The following is an 18,077-nucleotide window of genomic DNA, read 5'->3' as shown; positions in this document are numbered from 1 at the left end:
TTGAGCCCATAACCTGGGCATGTGCCCTGATCAGGAATTGAACTGGCAACCTCTCAGTGCATGGAACAATTCTCAACCAACTGAGCCACACAGGCCAGGGCTATACCCATAAATTTTTTATTCACGGTGGCCAAGACATGGAAACAACTGACGTATCCTTTGATAGATGATTGGATAAGGAAGACGTAGTACACATATACAGTAGAATATCACTCAGCCATAAGAAAAGATAAAATACTGCCATTTGCAACAACATGAATGCACTTTGAGAATATCATGCTAAGCAAAATAAGTCAGATGGAAAAAGTCATGAACCATATAATTTCACTCACAAGTGGGACATAAAATTGAAAGCAACAAATAAACAAAAAGACAGACAAGCAAAAACTTATAGACACAGACAATAGTATGGTGGTTGCCAGAAAGAAAGGGAGGTGGAGTGGAGGAAGTAAAGGATAAAGAGGGGTCAAATATATGGTGAGGGAAAGAGATTTGACTTTGGGTGGTAAGCACACAATGTAATATACAGATGATGCATTAGAGAATTGTACACTTGAAACCTATATAATTTTATTAACCAGTGTCACCCCAATAAATTTAATCATTTTTTAAAAAATATTCACTTAATAGAGAGTTTCTTATCCTCTAAACTCTCTAGAGAGAGAGACCCATAAATTCCTTGCTAATGTGTTCTGTTATCTCTCTAATGTGAGGCAATTCTTTAATGAACCTGATTATGAGATTTTGGGAGTGAAGGTGGGTAGGTAGTGAGATGCCTCTGTCTTCTAAGGGAAAACTATGAAGTAAAAATAAGAGCTGAAAACAATGTTGTGATCTGCGAGTTAGGAGAACTATGGACTTACTTGGACTCCAAAGCAAACTCTAGTTTGATTCTGCGTGATCTCACCGGTTTTGGCCCTTGTTTCCTCATCTGTATAATGAAGGTCTCTCAAGTCCTCTATAACTCTAAGATTCTTCTAGTTTGTAATTTAATTCACTTGGGAAATAAGTTGCCAGGCTCAGAGGAAAATGTAATCAGTGCCCACTGGTTATTTCACATCTGTCTCAGACCCTTCCTTACTCACACACCCAGCAATATACTCACCAAGTCAGGAAATAGACATTCTTTTGGGGGGGAACATACCAAAATTTCATGCTTAGAGTTACCAATAGAGTTTCCTAAGCTTGCTCCCACCAAAGACAGATATTGGCCATTGGGAAACCAGGGTATGGAGCCTGAGAGTCTGTGTGTCCTTGTGAGAGGCAGCTGTTAGAGCAGGTGAGCACTGAAGGCAAGTTAGGTCCACAAACTTCTGGGTTTCTCAAAATGGACTTTCATTATCAAGGGTGTTAGGCACTCTCTGTTCTTTCTAACTGCATTCCCCCATCATAAGTTTTTGTTTCTTTATAGACAAGGAACTTCTAATAGACTCTGGATTCCACAGGAGAAGATAACAACAACAAAAAAAAGATATGGTTTTTAAGTCAAGAAAATCCCCACTGTTTCAGGATTATTGATTTTAATGTTCTAGTGATATTATGATTGCTTGGCAGTGTTTACTCAGGGAAAGACAGAGTTCCCACTTGGGCCTGGGTAATGCTGAGCAAGCCACTCACAGAGCAATTTTGAAGTTATGAACGGAAAGTATAGGCCTGTGTGATTCAAAGCAGAGAAATAAGCCTTAGTAAGACAGCATTCTATAAAACACAGTTTTTAAAAAGTTTGATGGGCTGGAAACTACTTAAGGAAGAGATTACTGATGTCAAAAGATAAAAAAAAATCATCATGATGTTTTAAAAATAAAACCTATCTTAAAATTATTAAGAATAAGAATAACCTTATCTCAATATCAGGTTGTTTGAGCTTTAGGCCAGATTCCACATCCAGGTGGCTTATGTTTCACCTTTTTTATGTATCCAAAATCTTAATTCACAATTATAGATCCTTGGAAATGACAGCAAGTTCTTGGCATTTAGATGAAAAAATTCTGACCCTATCCGGATTGGCTCAGTGGACGGAGCGTCAGCCTGCGGACTGTAGGGTTTTGGGCTCCATTCTGGTCAGGGACACTGCCCGGGTTGCAGGCTCAATCCCCAGTAAGGGTGGTGCAGGAGGCAGTCTATCAGTGATTCTCTCTCATCATTGATGTTTCTATCTCCCTCTCCCTCTCCCTCTCCCTCTCTCCCTCTCCCTCTCCCTCTCTCCCTCTCCCCCTCCCTCTCCCTCTCCCTCTCCCTCTCCCTCTCCCTCTCCCCCTCCCTCTCCCTCTCCCCCTCCCTCTCCCTCTCCCTCTCCCTCTCCCTCTCCCTCTCCCTCTCCCTCTCCCTCTCCCTCTCCCTCTCCCTCTCCCTTTCCTACTTTGAGTTTTCCATCACATTGAGTCCATGAGTCTATTACACTCAAAAGTGGGACATTTGAATGATGAGTGACTCAACTTGGAAGATGGGGGTGAATGGTCCAAATTCACTCTTTGGTAGTATTGACCTCTGTATTTTTTCATGTTCTATGTTAGAATTTGGGTGTGATTTTTTGGAAAATATACTAAATGATATACTTACAGATTTATTCCTTTGCTGGGTGAAGAACATCATGAAATGCTGAAAAGAGTCAAGCTTAGAGATTGAGCCCTTTCAGTTATAGTTTGCTCTTAAGAAATTCTGGTATTTTATACCAAGCATTAAAAACTGCAAAAGTCTTAGCCTAAAGTAACATGTTCAACCGATTTAACATGCTGCGTTTGTCACTATTATGCACCACTCAAGATCAGTGCTGTGAAGAAATATTTTTAGTTTATCTTTCATCTCAAAAATTACTGCAAGCACCCTTATCATTCATGGAAAGAACACTTCAGGTGCAAAGACAAAATCTTGAACTTCTTAAGTCATGACTTGATTCTATTAACAATTTTCACTAGTTCCCTCTTCAACGCTGACTCAAGAGCCAGAGGCATATAACTGACCACTAGCTGCTCTCTGTAAATGAGCTAATATATGGACTTATATTCAAGTGCAGTGTCTTTTATTCATGGAGCAAAACCATTCCTTGCTGTCCAACTGCACTGTTAGCCTACTGTACTGTTGTTACACTATTTAACTCCTCAAATAATCAGTAATGAAATACCAAGCAAACAAATATCTTCTCCTGTAGCATGTGTTTTCAAGGATAAACAAATTCATCAAGTATTTCTAGCTCACAAATATACTGCATATATGCCAAGAAGTAGGCATTAGGCACTCTCTGTTCTTCCTCACTGCATTCCCCATACCACAGTTTCATTTCACAAAATATCTTATAGTATATATGAAAGAATCACAAGTTCAAATTTTAAAAAATCTTCACCTGAGGACATATAATATTGATTTGAGAAAGAGAGGAAGCGGGGTGGGGAGAGAGAGAAAGAGAGAGAGAGAAACATCAATGTGAGAAACATTGATCAGTTGCCTCCCATACGCACCTCAACCTAGGTATATGCCCTTGGAGATATTGTGACTTTAAACTTTTTTTTTTGTTATGAGGAGCACCACCTTTGAGTAATATGTCTGTAATTTTTATCTTTTCTCTGCCTTTGGCAATAAAATTAATCCATTTAGTTTGAAAACATAATTTTTAACTCGTCATAGAAGAGCTCAGCTCAGTTGGTTACTGTGTTTGGTTATTTGTCTATAAATGATACAGTTCTGATAGTGGTCTTACACTCTTCTTCAACAAGGACTTAAAAAATAGAACTGGAACTTCTTATCTGTAATGTAAGACACTTGATATGTCAGTTGGGCCCAAATGGTGCAGCAATTTGATCCACATAGTAAAGAATGGGAAATGATTCATTGATATATTTAACTGGGTGAGTAACTATTTTTGAAGTATTTACTTAGCATTCATGTGTAAGACATAAGGATAAAATAATAGAGGCAGGAAGATTAGTTAGAAACAATTATGATTTATCAAGAGCTTTAAAAATATTTGTACCTTTTATGGAGTACCTCTACTCCATATAAGGGAAAGTTTCTAATCTGGAAAATGGTTCATACACAAAGGTGCTCAGTCTTCCCCAACATATCTTGTTATTCCACTTCCTTGTCTTAATTCTATTCTTTGCAGGCAGCCAGAGAGTTATTCCTTCCATTTCTATTTTAAGCTGTTTAATGTAGAGTTATGTGTTTAGTTTCTGGAGCTACACGACCGGGCATTAAACTTCAGCTCCATCACTTACTTGGGGAAGTCCTTAAGTCTCAGATTCTTGATTTCTAGAAATAAGGATAAAATAGCTTAATGAGGTTTTTTGAGATGCATCCTATATAATAAAGAGCTAATATGCTAATTAGGAGCGTCTGGATGACCTTTTGGACGAAGCCAGGGCTGCAAGGGCCGGCCGAGGCAGCTGGGGCTGCAAGGGCTGGCTGGGGCTGCAAGGGCCGAGCCCCCTGCACGAATTTTGTGCATCGAGCCTCTAGTATATTTATAAATAATTCAGCACAGAGTCTGGCACATTAAAGGATTCAATACATGCTGGCCATTGTTGTTATTATAATCCCAACCATTCTTCAGGACAAAACTTAAAAGCCATCTCTCCATAGAACCTACCTGAATCCCCAAATCAGATTTTTCTTTCCCCCCCTCAAAGTATTTCCTGTAGTACCTTGTGAAAATAATCCATATAATTCATACATATGTATACATTGAAAAAATGGTCAAACAATTTACATGTAGAGTAAAAAATAAACACTCCCTAGTTAATGGTTTGTTATCTATCTTTCTGGACCTTTATCTATGACACATAAATATAGAATTATGTTTCTTTTACATCCTAACACTCTACCACCTCATGGCAAACCTCACATTTTATTTTTTGAGTGTCATTATTTTGGTGTACATTTTCCCATGCTAAGTTCCCTTCAGGTTAAGGAAGGTGCATTTTCATTTTTGCATCAAGATCATCCTGGCAAAAAATGAGCACTTAATAACAGGTGTTGAATGAGTAGATGACTATTCCCCCACTGCAAAACATTACATTTAAACCTCTTCAAATCGCACTTTTTCCATGATATCCTCCCAGACCATTTATCAGATCAATCTTCTGCTGATATCCTAGATCGCTTACCTGTTTCTGAGATTTTGGTACCGAACCATAAACTGCCTGGTATAATGACTTATCTATTTCACATGAGTTTCAAATCTTGTCTGTCCCATTAGTTAGTTTCTTGGTGATGTGAACAACATTTAAAGGACAGGGCCCCACATGTAATTGACACCCCATAAATACTTCTAGAATTAAAGTAGAATTGAAGGGTTGAACTCTGTGCCACTAGAGGCAAGTTGAAAAGTAGGCAAAAGAAACTCTATCCATGTTCTGTGCCGCAGTAACAATTTAGATTCTCCATTTAAAAACTGTAATGACATGAACATGAGTAACGCAGACACATGAACCTTCTAAGAAAATCCCCTTTCCCTTCTTCTCAAGGCTCAGAGAGAGACAAACAACACATGGAAGAGATAAAATTAGAGAGAATTAAAAAGCGCAAGTGCACAGGTGCTTGTTTGTATTATTTCAATTTGCACATGTCATCTTCGTGTTTGTCAACTTCCATTACACTGAACCAGGCATGACTCTGAAAACAGTGACTGATGGTGAAGCCACACATTTCCATGAAGCTTCCTCTGAAGGAGGCTGATTTGTTTCTTTCAAAGGAGTCCCATTGTGAAGATCATGTTTATTTTAAGTATGCTGCCATTATGAAGCATATTTTTGAGATGCCTTTAAAAAATTTCCAGTTCACAGACTGCAAGAATAAAATATATTTCTTCCTGCTGACATGAAAGTGTTACCTAATTGTATCACCCATCTGATTTAAGAATTGGTATTTTCAAAATCCTTTCAACACTCCAAAAAAAAAAAAAAAAAAAATCACACATCCTCCAGGAATTGTGACAATTATAATTATACTAAAATGCTAATAACATTTACTGAATACTCACTGTTGCCAACCACTGTGCTAAGATCTATCTGTAGGTTTTCTCACTTAAGCCTCACAAAAGCTCAGTGAAGTAGAAACTGTTAAATCATCATTTTCCTGTGAGGAAGCTTAGGCTAAAAATGTGAAATAACTTGCCCAGTGACTTATCACCTTTGAGGTTGTTCAAAAGAAAATGTTTCAGACTCTGAAGATAATTCCAAAAGTATTCTTGGTCATCTTTGGACAATGGCATCATTATGCGAATGGTTATAGCTTTGAGGATGTCTTCTCTAAAGGAAACAATCATTGTTTGGTTGTATAACTGTTGGAACTTTTGTTTAAAATCAAGCTCATTAATTTATAGTCTCATTTCTTGAATTTCTTCTCTTGGTGTTTCTACACAGAGACTAGTGCATTATTTTAAAGAGAGTGGAGACACAGTTGATGTTTCTTTCTGGTAATATGCAAGCAAAATCTTTAAGGATTGAGTTTTAATGACAATTCTGGTAGCATGAAAAGCCATATTTCTCAAGAAATTAGAATTTACAATAATAATAATAATAATAATAATAATACCTCAGAGAAAACATCTCTTGGTCCAGTGAGTAGAGAGAAAGCGGGAGTGGTGTAGGTCAGTAGCAGGAAGGAGAAGAGCTGGCTAGCTAGGCCTGCCTCCTGTTCAATGGTTATACTAGTAGTTCCTACCAGTCCTTTTCAGACTTCTTGCTCTGCTGTTGGGCTGGGTTTCCTCTGCCTAGTCTGTGTCTTGCACACATATGCACTAGGTAAATATATTTTTTTAAAAAAAATTTATTGAATTTATTGAGGTGACATTGGGTAATAAAATTATATAGGTTTCAAGTGTATCTATATATATAAAAACCTAAGCAACTGTTACGACTGAATGACCGGAACGATGGGTTGACCAGTTGCTATGACATGCACTGACCATCAGGGGGCAGATGCTCAATGCAGGAGCCCACCCCTGGTGGTCAGTGCGCTCCCACAGCCAACCTCCCATGGTCCCTCCCCCTGCCGGCCAGACCCCCAATAGGCCTTGATCGCTGGCCAGGCCAAGGGACACCACCCGTGCATGAATTCGTGCACCGGGCCCCTAGTAATTCTATAATATATCACCTGTATATTGTATTGTGTGTTCACAGTAAAATCAACTCTCCTTCCTATATGTCCTCTTTGGAGAAATATCTACTTAGGTCTTTTTGGCCATTTTTAATTGTATGTGTTGAATTTTATAAGTTCTTTATAAATTTTGGATGTTAACCCCTTAGCAGATGTATCATTAGTGAGTATGTTCTCCTATTCAATGGGTTGTCTTCATTTTGTTTATGGTGTCCTTTGTTGTGCAAAACTTTTTACTTTGATGTAGTCCCATTTGTTTATATTTTCTTTTGTTTCCCTTGCCCAAGGAGATATATCAGAGAAAATATTGCTATGAGAAATGTCCGAAAATTTATTGCCTATATTTTTATGGTTTTGACTCTAACATTTAAGTCTTTAATTCATTTTGAGTTTCTTCTTGTGTATGGTGTAAGAAAGTGGTCTAGTTTCATTTTTTTGCACATATCTGTCCAATTTTCCCAATCTCATTTATTGAATAGACATTCTTTACCCCCATTGTATGTTCTTGCCTCCTTTGTCAAATAATCATTGATTGTAAAGGCCTAGGTTTATTCTAGGCTCTCTATTCTGTTCCATTGATCTGTATGTCTGTTTTTATGCCAGTACCATGATGTTTTGATTACTATGGCCTTGTACTATAGTTTGATATCAGCTATCATAATTCTACTAACTTTATTTTTCTTCCTCAAGATTGCTGTGACTACTCAGGGTCTTTGTGGTTCCATGTAAATGTTTGCAATATTTGTTCTAGTTCTCTGAAATATGCAATTGGTATCTTAATAGAATGGCATTGAATCTAATAGATGGCTTTGGGTAGTATGGACATTTTAATGATGTTAATTCATCCTATCCATGAACATAGTATATGTTTCCACTTATTTGAATCTTCTTCAGTTTCTTTCTTCAGTGTCTTATAATTTTCTGAGTACAGATCTTTTACACTATTGGTTAAATTTATTCCAAGGTATTTTATTCTTTTTGATGCAATTAATTGTAAATGGGATTGTTTTCTTAGTTTCCCTTTCTGATAATTCATTATCGGTATATAAAAATGCAATTGATTTCTGGATATTTATTTTGTATCCTGCTACTTTACTGAATTTATTTATCACTTCTAGTAGTTTTATGGTGGAATCTTTAGAATTCTCTATACACAGTATCATGTCTTCTACAGATAATGACAGTTTCACTTCTTCCATTCCAATTTAGATGCTTTTTATTTCTTCTTATTATCTGATTGCTATGACTAGGACTTCCAGTACTATGTTGAATAAGAGTGGTAAAAGCTGACATCTTTGTCTTATTTCTGATCTTAAGGGAAACAGTTTTAGTTTTTGCCTGTTGATATAATATTAGTTATGGATTTGTCATATATGGCCTTTATAATGTTGAAGTATGTTCCCTCTATTCCCACTTTACTGAGATTTTTTTTATCATAAATGAGTATAGATTTTATCAAATGCTTTTTTTGCATCTATTGATATGATCATGTTATTTTTATTCTTCATTTTTAACATGATTTATCATGTTTATTGATTTGTGGAATCTTGTATCCCATTTGATCATGGTGTATGATATATATATATTTTTAATTAAACCTTTATTGTTCAGATTATTACAGTTGTTCCTCTTTTTTCCCCCCATAGCTCCCCTCCACCCAGTTCCGACCCCACCCTCTGCCCTCCCCCCCCCCCCCCCACTGTCCTCATCCATAGGTGTACGATTTTTGTCCAGTCTCTTCCGGCACCCCCCACACCCCTTTCCCCCCCGAGAATAGTCAGTCCACTCCCTTTCTATGCCCCTGATTCTATTATATTCACCAGTTTATTCTGTTCATCAGATTATTTATTCACTTGATTTTTAGATTCAATTGTTGATAGATGTGTATTTGTTGTTCATAATTTGTATCTTTACGTTTTTCTTCTTCTTCCTCTTCTTAAAGGATACCTTTCAGCATTTCATATAATACTGGTTTGGTGGTGATGAACTCCTTTAGCTTTTTCTTATCTATGAAGCTCTTTATCTGACCTTCACTTCTGAATGATAGCTTTGCTGGGTAAAGTAATCTTGGTTGTAGATTCTTGGTATTCATCACTTTGAATATTTCTTGCCACTCCCTTCTGGCCTGCATAGTTTCTGTTGAGAAATCAGCTGACAGTCATATGGGTACTCCCTTGTAGGTAACTGACTGTTTTTCTCTTGCTGCTTTTAAGATTCGCTCTTTGTCTTTTGCTCTTGGTATTTTAATTATGATGTGTCTTGGTGTGGTCCTCTTTGGATTCCTTTTGTTTGGTGTTCTCTGTGCTTCCTGGACTTGTAAGTCTATTTCTTTCACCAGGTAGGGGAAGTTTTCTGTCATTATTTCTTCAAATAGGTTTTCAATATCTTGCTCTCTCTCTTCTTCTGGCACTCCCATAATTCGGATGTTGGTACGCTTGAAATTGTCCCAGAGGCTCCTTACACTATCTTCATATTTTTGGATTCTTTTTTCATTTTGTTTTTCCGGTTGGGTGTTTTTTGCTTCTTCGTATTTCAAATTTTTGACTTGATTCTTGCGATCCTCTAGTCTGCTGTTGGAACTCTGTATAATATTCTTTATTTCAGTCAGTGTATGCTCTTAATTTCTAGTTGGTCCTTTTTTATAACCTCGAGGGTCTCACTAGATTTCTTGAGGATCTCACTAAATTTATTGGCGGTTTCTAGAAAATCCTTGAAAAACCTTAGGAGTGTGGTTTTGAACTCTATATCCAGTAGTTTGCTTTCCTCCATTTCTGTCATTTGTGACCTGTTTCTTTGTATCTGCATTTTTTATGCTTCCCTGTGTTGATAGAGTGGCTTTCTGTGCTAGGTGTCCTATAGGGCCCAGTGGCTCAGCTTCCCCAATTACCTGAGGTGGACACTCTTGGTGCACCCCTTTGTGGGCTTTGTGCGCAGTCTTGCTGTAGTTAAGCCTTGATTGTTGTAGGTATCACTGGGAGGAATTTACCTCCAGGCCAATTGGCTGTGAGAATCAGCTGTGTCTACAGTGGGAGAACTTCTGTGCTGGAGACACCCTTATGGGGCAAGACTTGCTTCAGTGAGGCTTTGGTGCTCACTGAGTCTGCCCGCTGAGTGTGTCCCTTATGGTTCTGAGGAGTTGTAATCTGGATGGTCCCACTCTGACCACTGGGTACACTGGCTCTTGGATCTCTATAAGGTGCTAATTTAGCCTCTGCCTGAGGCTACCCAGCAGGAGCTATGGAGAGATCTTCAGATTCCTCTTCTTTGTTTGGGGTTTGGAGGTGCCCAGATGTGGCCCAGCTGTGAAGCAATGCAAGCTGCTGTGGGGCCTTGGGCCTTCTTTTGGGAGTTCTGGGTCTCTCTGACCCAGCTGCAGTTTGTTAGGTAATTTTCAGATTGCAAAAGGCCAGGCCTTTCATATGCAAAAGCCTCTGTGCACAGCTTGGGTGGGGTGGGGTCTCAGGGGATCAACAGGGCGGAGAAAGCAGCTATGACGGCTCCTCAGTCCTACCCTAAGAGGCCCCGAGTCTCAGTGTCCTGGTAATCGCTTCAAGCACCTCTGAGAGAAAGCCGCCCTCGAGTTCCAACTGATGCCAGACAGTCCAGTTTCTCCCCATATGAGTCTGGGTCCCCAGAGTCTCGCCTGGAACTGGAGTTCAGAGCAGTTGGGAGCTTGAGACTCCCTCCCGATTGGAAAAGACAACCGGGTCCTCAGTTGCCAGCCCTTTCCGTGTGGGCCTCCGTACCTCTGCGCTTTACTTCTGCACCTCCTCTGAGTGTCAGTGTGCTTTTCTCTTTCCTTCTAGTTGTAGAATTTCCACTCAGCCAGCCTTCCTGTGGTTCTGGATGATGTCCGTTTTGTCTTTAAGTTGTATTTTTGAAGTGGTTGTGTGAGGCAGTAATTTCAGGTGTTTACCTATGCCGCCATCTTGGTTTCTCTCCGTATTTTTAATGAATTGTTGGATCCTGTTTGCTAATATTTTGTTGAGGATTTCAGCATTTATGCTCATGAGGAATATTGGCCTATAAGTTTCTTTTTTTGTAGTGTCTTTATCTGGTTTTGGAATTAGGATAATGCTGGCCTCATAAAACAAACCTGGGAGTTTTTATTTCCTCTTAAAGTTTTTGGAATAGTTTGTGAAGGTTAGGAGCATTTAGTCCTTTATATTTAAAGTGATCATTGTTAGGTAAGTATTTTTTTGCCATTTTATTCTTTACTAGAGGCTCAGCACACAAAATCGTGTGCGAGTAGTGTTCCTAGGCCTAGCCTGTGATCAGGGACATGTCCGATGCCTCATGACGCCCTGTGACGCTCACTACTGCCACCCCATGATGCTCGCTTTGTTCGCCTCCACTGTCCCAGGACTCTCCCCAAAGCTCCCCGCCCCGCGAAGATGCACAACATTTGCCTCCACCACATTGGGACACTCCATGAAGCTCCCTGCCCCACAGTGCTCTTCACCACTGCCTGGCAATGCTCCTTGATGCTCCACAACACCCTGCGACTGCTCCACAATGCCCTGCGACGCTCCGTGAAGCTCCCCGCCCCACGAAGCTCCACAACACTTGCCACTGCCTCCCTGCGATGCTTCCCATGAAGCTCTGTAACACTTGCCTCCACTGCCCCTTGATGCTCCTCAATGCTCCCCGCCCCGCTACACTCTGCAATGCTCTTTGCCGCTGCCCCGTGATGCCCCGCAGTGCTTCGTGATGCCCGTGATGCTCCGCAAAGCTCCCTGCCCCACGATGCTTGCCTCCGCCGCCCTGCAATGCTCCTCAGCGCTCCCCGCCCCACAACTGCTCCGCAACGCTCCATAAAGCTCCTCGCCCCACAATGCTCACTGCTGCCCTGCAATGCTAGTTGCTGCTCACTGCTGGGTGCTCACCACCACTCGCCGCCCGCAGCCTGCCACTGCTCAACAGTCCCCAGTCCTGCTCTGCTGCCACCCAGCCTGGTTCCTGTGGTTCCCTGCTGGCCATCCAGCGATGGGATGCACCTCATGGTGACCAGTCATTTGGTCATCACGATTGTCACGGACACTGGCTTTTTATATATATAGATAACTATGTTACTCTGTGTACCCCCCCCCCCACCCCCATTTTTTCTTCTTAAGACTCTTTAACATTTCTTATAGTATTGGTTTGGTGTTTATGAACTCCTTTAGCTTTTCTTATCTGGGAAAATCTTTATTTCTTCTTCTATTTTAAATGATAGTTTTGTTGGTAAAGCATTCTTGATTGTAGTATATCCTTGCTTTTCATCACTTTGAATATTTCATGCTAATCTCTTATGGCCTTAATGTTTCTGTTGAGAAATCAGCTGACAATTTTAGGGGAGTTCCCTTGTAGGTAATTGTCCTTTTCTTGCTGCTTTTACAATTCTCTTTTTGTCTTTAACCTTTGCCATTTTAATTATGATGAGTCTTGGTGTGGCCCTCTTTGGGTTCATCTTGTTTGGGACTTTGTGCTTCCTGGACTTGTGTTACTTTTTCCTTCACCAGATTAGGAAAGTTCTCAGCCATTATTTCTTCAAATAGATTCTTGATCTAATGCTCTCTTTCTTCTTTCTGGCACCCCTATGATGTGAATGTTGTTATGTTTCATGTTGTCCCAAAAATCCCATGCCGAAACCGGTTTGGCTCAATGGATAGAGCATCAGCCTGCGGACTGAAAGGTCCCAGGTTCAATTCCGGTCAAGGGCATGTACCTAGGTTGTGGGCACATCCCCAGTAGGAGATGTGCAGGAGGCAGCTGATCAATGTTTCTCTCTCATCGATGTTTCTAACTCTCTATCTCTCTCCCTTCCTCTCTGTAAAAGCTCAATAAAATATATTTTTTTTAAAAATCCCTTAAAATTTTTTAAATATAAATATATTGCTGCTCTGATTATGTATTTTCTGCCACCTTATCTTCCAAATTGCTGATTGGATCCTCTGCTTCATCTAAACTACTGTTTATTCCTTCTAGTGTAGTCTTTATTTCAGATACTGTATTCTTCATTTCTGACTGTTTTTTTATGGTTTTTATGACCTTTTTCATGCTCTTGAAGCGCTCAGTATATTCCTTGAGTATCCTTATATCCATTCTAGAGGCCCGGTGCACGGATTCATGCACCGGTGGGGTTCCTCAGCCTGGCCTGTGCCCTGTTGCAATCCAGGACTTCTTGGTGGATGTTGGACTGCCAGTTTTGGCCTGATTCCCGCAGGCCAGGTTCCCAGAAGTGAAATCACTGGATCAAAAAGTAACTACATTTTTATGTTTCTTAATTCATATTGCCAAATTGCTTTCTGAAAGAGCTGCACCAATTACAAACATAGCAGCTACAGATGCAAGTGCTATTATTACTTACTATATCTCTCCAGTGTTGGATTTTATATAATTTGTATTTTGATAAATTTTCTAGTAAAGTGGTATCTACATTTTTTTAAAATTTGGGTTTCAGTACTGAGACTGACCATTTTTCTAAAATTTCTTTTATCTTTTCCCTATCATAAATTCCTTTTCCTTTGCACATTCAGAGATCTTGATATCTCTCTTAATAATTTGTTCAAGCTTTTTTTTTACTTTAAAGATATTCACCATTTTTACATTATATATGTTAAAAATATTCTTAGTCTGTAACTTCTTTTATTATATTGGTTTTTTATTCATTTAAAGGCATTTAAGATTCAGTAGTAAGCCTGTTGACTTTTCCCTTTTAAAATATCTTTTAAGCTTACACAGTCATGTTCTCTTCAACTGTTTAATAGCTATCTGATTCCATTTTTTTCTATGATTTAAATTTTTTAAAGCAGTTTATTTTTTAATCCATCTAGAATTTATTTTGGTCTATGCTATAAGAAAGAGGTGTTTTAAACCATTTCTTTGAAGTGATTCTTAATTTAGAGTTTCCTTTTGAAAAAATAACTTAAAGGCAAATAACTTAATTTAAGAGTACTTACTACAAAGTCACTTGGAGTAATGGGATGAGCTCTTGTATGGCTGGCAGAAGTGGAGCAGGGAGTTGAGAGAATAAAGGAATTTGGGGGAAGGACAGTGAAATTAATGGATGAAACTTGGTTGAAAGCAGGGAGATGGACAATATAATTACCTTCTGCCATATTTAATTGCAGAGTGCCAATAGGCCCAGATTATTTATTGAAGATGTTCTTAAAATATCAAAGAGTCAGCAGCATTATCAATCTTCACTGATACATTTTCTTTATTGTGCATTATCAGCAAATTATAAAATAATAAAGAAGAAAATTAGGAAATTGTTTCTCTTTCCTTTCATTCATTTAATAAATATTTATTGAATATCTGCATGTGCCAATCACTGTTCTAGGTGCTGAGGATATAATGGTGAACAAAACTGTTGAGATTGAGAAAACTATATTGAGCAAAAGCCTTCATACTCAATACATTCAAGATCCTCACAAATGGCCCCAGACTGTCAGTCTAGCCATATTACCTGCTTTTTTTCCTAAATACACCATGTACAGTGTGGGATAAAAGTAGGTTTACAGTTCTTTATATGGAAAATAATACACAAATAAACTCTGTGTTTCACATACTCACAACCATAAACCTACTTTTGTCCCACCCTGTTATTTCAATTAAACTAGATTCTTTGCTATTTCCTGGTACTTCTAATACAGTGTCCCTTTTCTTTAAACACTCCCTATCCTATACCTCCATTTAAATGATCTTCAGTGCCATTCCACCTCAAAGTTTTTGCTCATATCCTGAAACAGATATGATCACTTTCTTCCTGCTTTTGCCTCCTTTTGGAACCTTGCTCCGCTTGATGGAACCTACTTTGATTTTAGCTGATTATTGGTCTCTTCCCTCATTTCTTTGTTATTAAACTGTAAACTCCCAAGAGAAAAGATAAGAGCTTTTTCCATTTTCCAATTCCTAGACCTCCAAGTATAGTACTATGTGTCCAATAGAACATGAGGGAAGTAATATGTGTCACTAGAAGAGTGTGTATTCTGGACATACAGCTACAAGATTGAGAGAGTCCATCAACCTAGATCCCTGAGTGAATACTGGGACATGTGTCCCTGCCATCACATGTTGGATAGGTAGTTTAAGCAAGAAAAATTCACTTTTGTTATGTAATGAAGACATTATTTTGGAATTCTTACTGAAGCATTGACTAGCATAGGAAATGGCAACATTTTTAAATAAAGAAACAATAAATATTTTCAGTTAAAGCAGCCATGGATAGTACATAAACAAACAAACAAACAAACAAAAACAACAACAAAAAAATGGGACTATGTCCCAATAAACTTTACTTATAAAAACAGCCAGTGAGCTGGATTTGGCGCATGGATGTAATGTGTCAATATCTGGTCTGTCATATCCTGACCACACATCTCCAAAGTATTGTTTATTCTTTGCTCTAAAATCTCATTAAAGTTACCTTTTTAAAAATGTAAACTAAGAAACATTTCCCATTAAAGTCATGAACAAAGCAAGGAATTCCTCACTCCCTGCTATAATCTAACGCTCACTGTTCCCGAAGTCCATACTGCTAGTATCATGCAATTTAAATTTTTGTAGCTTTGTAATATATTTTACTATTCAGTTGGACTTGTTACCCCTTTATTGCTCCTCTTCAGAGTTTTACTAGATATTTCTTTTTTCACATGAGATTTAAATCTATCTAGTTTCAATTATGAACGTGTTGGTATGTTATAATAAAAATTTGTGGGTATGATATAAATTAATGTTGTAGCATTTATGCCATTGTAATACCTGGTTATTATTTAACAGGAAAGGAGGAAAGGGAAGACTAGATATAGGCATGCTACTTATATAGCTTTGCCAAAAAGCTGCATTTAACATTCTCCAAGTCTGTTCTCCTCTATGGTAATTGATGGGGGAAGGGACTAGACAAAGGCAGTTTAGACACATGCCCAGTAAAGGTCTGAGTGACATGGGAAGGTGCCTACCTGTCTGCCAGTCATATCTGGGACCAAATTAGTGGCCAGAATAGGTGTGGCCACTGCCAGTGCACGAAACCTGAATATTTAAACTTTCAAACAAAGGAAGTCCCCTCTCTCTTTTCTCCCTCTGGCACACTGGGTTCCTGGCTCTCCTGTCTGTGCTACAATATAAAGGACAGTTGCACACAATACATTGTCCCAATCAAGTTGCCAATGGTATCCTTATTGGGAAACACTGAAACACTGGAAGGAAGAGGAATATAGTGATCAGAAAAGAGGCCATAGTTAGGATAGAGAAGGAGAACCCAGCAACAGAAAGCGAGAAGATCAGGGGAGAGCAGGTGTAGTGATGCCATGTAAGCCACTAAAAAGAGAGCTAAGAATATTCAGCAGCATCAAAGACAGAACGGGTGTTAAGAGGCCAAGCAAAGCGAGCCATTAAATATGAAATAAATTGTCCCAGGATCAGTTCTTTCCAAAGGGAACTGAACAGGACAAAAGTGAGGAAAGTTGATGGGGTGCTTTGAGTTATTGTGTATTCACTCCCATAATTTTCAAAAATTGTTTTTCAATCTAAAGAGGACACTTTCTAAACTGGAATTAGCACTTGTGGTTCTGCCTAGGTAATAGTAACAAATGACTCTTTTATTCCAGCAATAAACATACTGCTCGAAATCAAGTTTTTGATGTACCCTAATAATACCACTTTGTATTTGTAAGGCCAATATTTTGTAGGTGATTGCCTTTTCTTAGTCATTACGGTCTAGTTCAATAATTCCAATCTCATTTTATAGATAGAGAATCAGAAAGTTTAACTCACCTCTGAAGATGTGCACAGAATGTAAGAAATCTGAGGTGTTCCATTCTTACCTTTGAGATTTCAAATGCTTCCTGCCCCTTGGTTGCTCCTTGCTTCACTTATATGAAAAAGTTAAATTTGCTTAGGCATTCCAAGCTTATTTGCTATGAACAGAGTTTTGTTTGAAATTTGTTTATTTTGTTTGCATCTTTTTCATTGCTTTCTTTCTTCCCTCCCTCTCTCTCCTTCCTCCCTCCCTCCTTCCTTTTCTTTCTTCTTTACTTAAAAAAAAATTTTCCCACCATTTGTAACCAGAAAGGATTGAAACCAGTTTGTGAAGACATGAAACATACAAAACAGCATATATAAAAACAGAGATGAAAGAAGAAAATAAAGCAAGGGAGGGGTTATTAAGTAGAAGACATTTGTTGCTTTGGAGCAGTGAAATAAAGGGTTGGAGGCGGGGGTAAAGTTGACATTGAAGGTACTCCTAGAAATGAAGGTAGGGCTGGGGATTGCAATGGTTTACAGGATTGTTGATAACCAGTGCTTCTGAACACTACTGGCACCTGGGATTTTAGCGCAAAAATCAGGACTGAAAATCACAGCCTTCTGATGGTTAAATCCTAACGTCCTACCTTAAACCACATAAAGTTGATAACACAGTCAAACCCAAATAATCCCTTGCCTAAGGGAAAAGAGCAGCTTGCCAGCTTGAGTGGCACCACCTGATGAGGCAAAAAGGCCAGGGTGGGTGGATGAGTGGGATGGAATGTGCCTAGGGAAGGTGGGGCTCCCCCAAGTGCCAGGGAAGGAGGGGAGGAGCAATCAAAGGAATTCCAAGTTGTTCTTGGCAGCCCTACGTGTCAGAAGGTCCCACGACAAGCATGGTTAAGGAGACAAAGAATCCAGGAGAAGGCAGTCCTCTTCAGGACAGGACGAAATGTTTGGCAGATTATGCAAGCTGGGATGTGTGTATAATATGGAGGTGTGGCTTAAAGTGGGGTGGGGGGGTTTAACCCATTAGTCAAATAGCAGTCAAGCTTGGGGGCTGAGTTCCTTTATCAAGAAATATTTGCTGTCAGCAAGCTGTTGCATCAGAAGGCACAACAGGACAAGTTGCAGAATTTGGGGGCATGTGGAATGCCTGTTGCCAGAGTGAATGGCATGCGACAGCTATGCATTGGGGGCTGTGGCATGCCACAGGGCCATGAGCAGGTGGATGAGAGCCACACTCTCCCCCGAAGCTT

This window comes from Myotis yumanensis, unplaced genomic scaffold, assembly GCF_028538775.1.
Source record: "Myotis yumanensis isolate MYYU_CA2020_CCGP unplaced genomic scaffold, mMyoYum1.0.hap1 SCAF_4, whole genome shotgun sequence".
In the NCBI taxonomy this organism is placed as follows: Eukaryota; Metazoa; Chordata; class Mammalia; order Chiroptera; family Vespertilionidae; genus Myotis; species Myotis yumanensis.
This window is presented reverse-complemented; position numbering follows the sequence as displayed.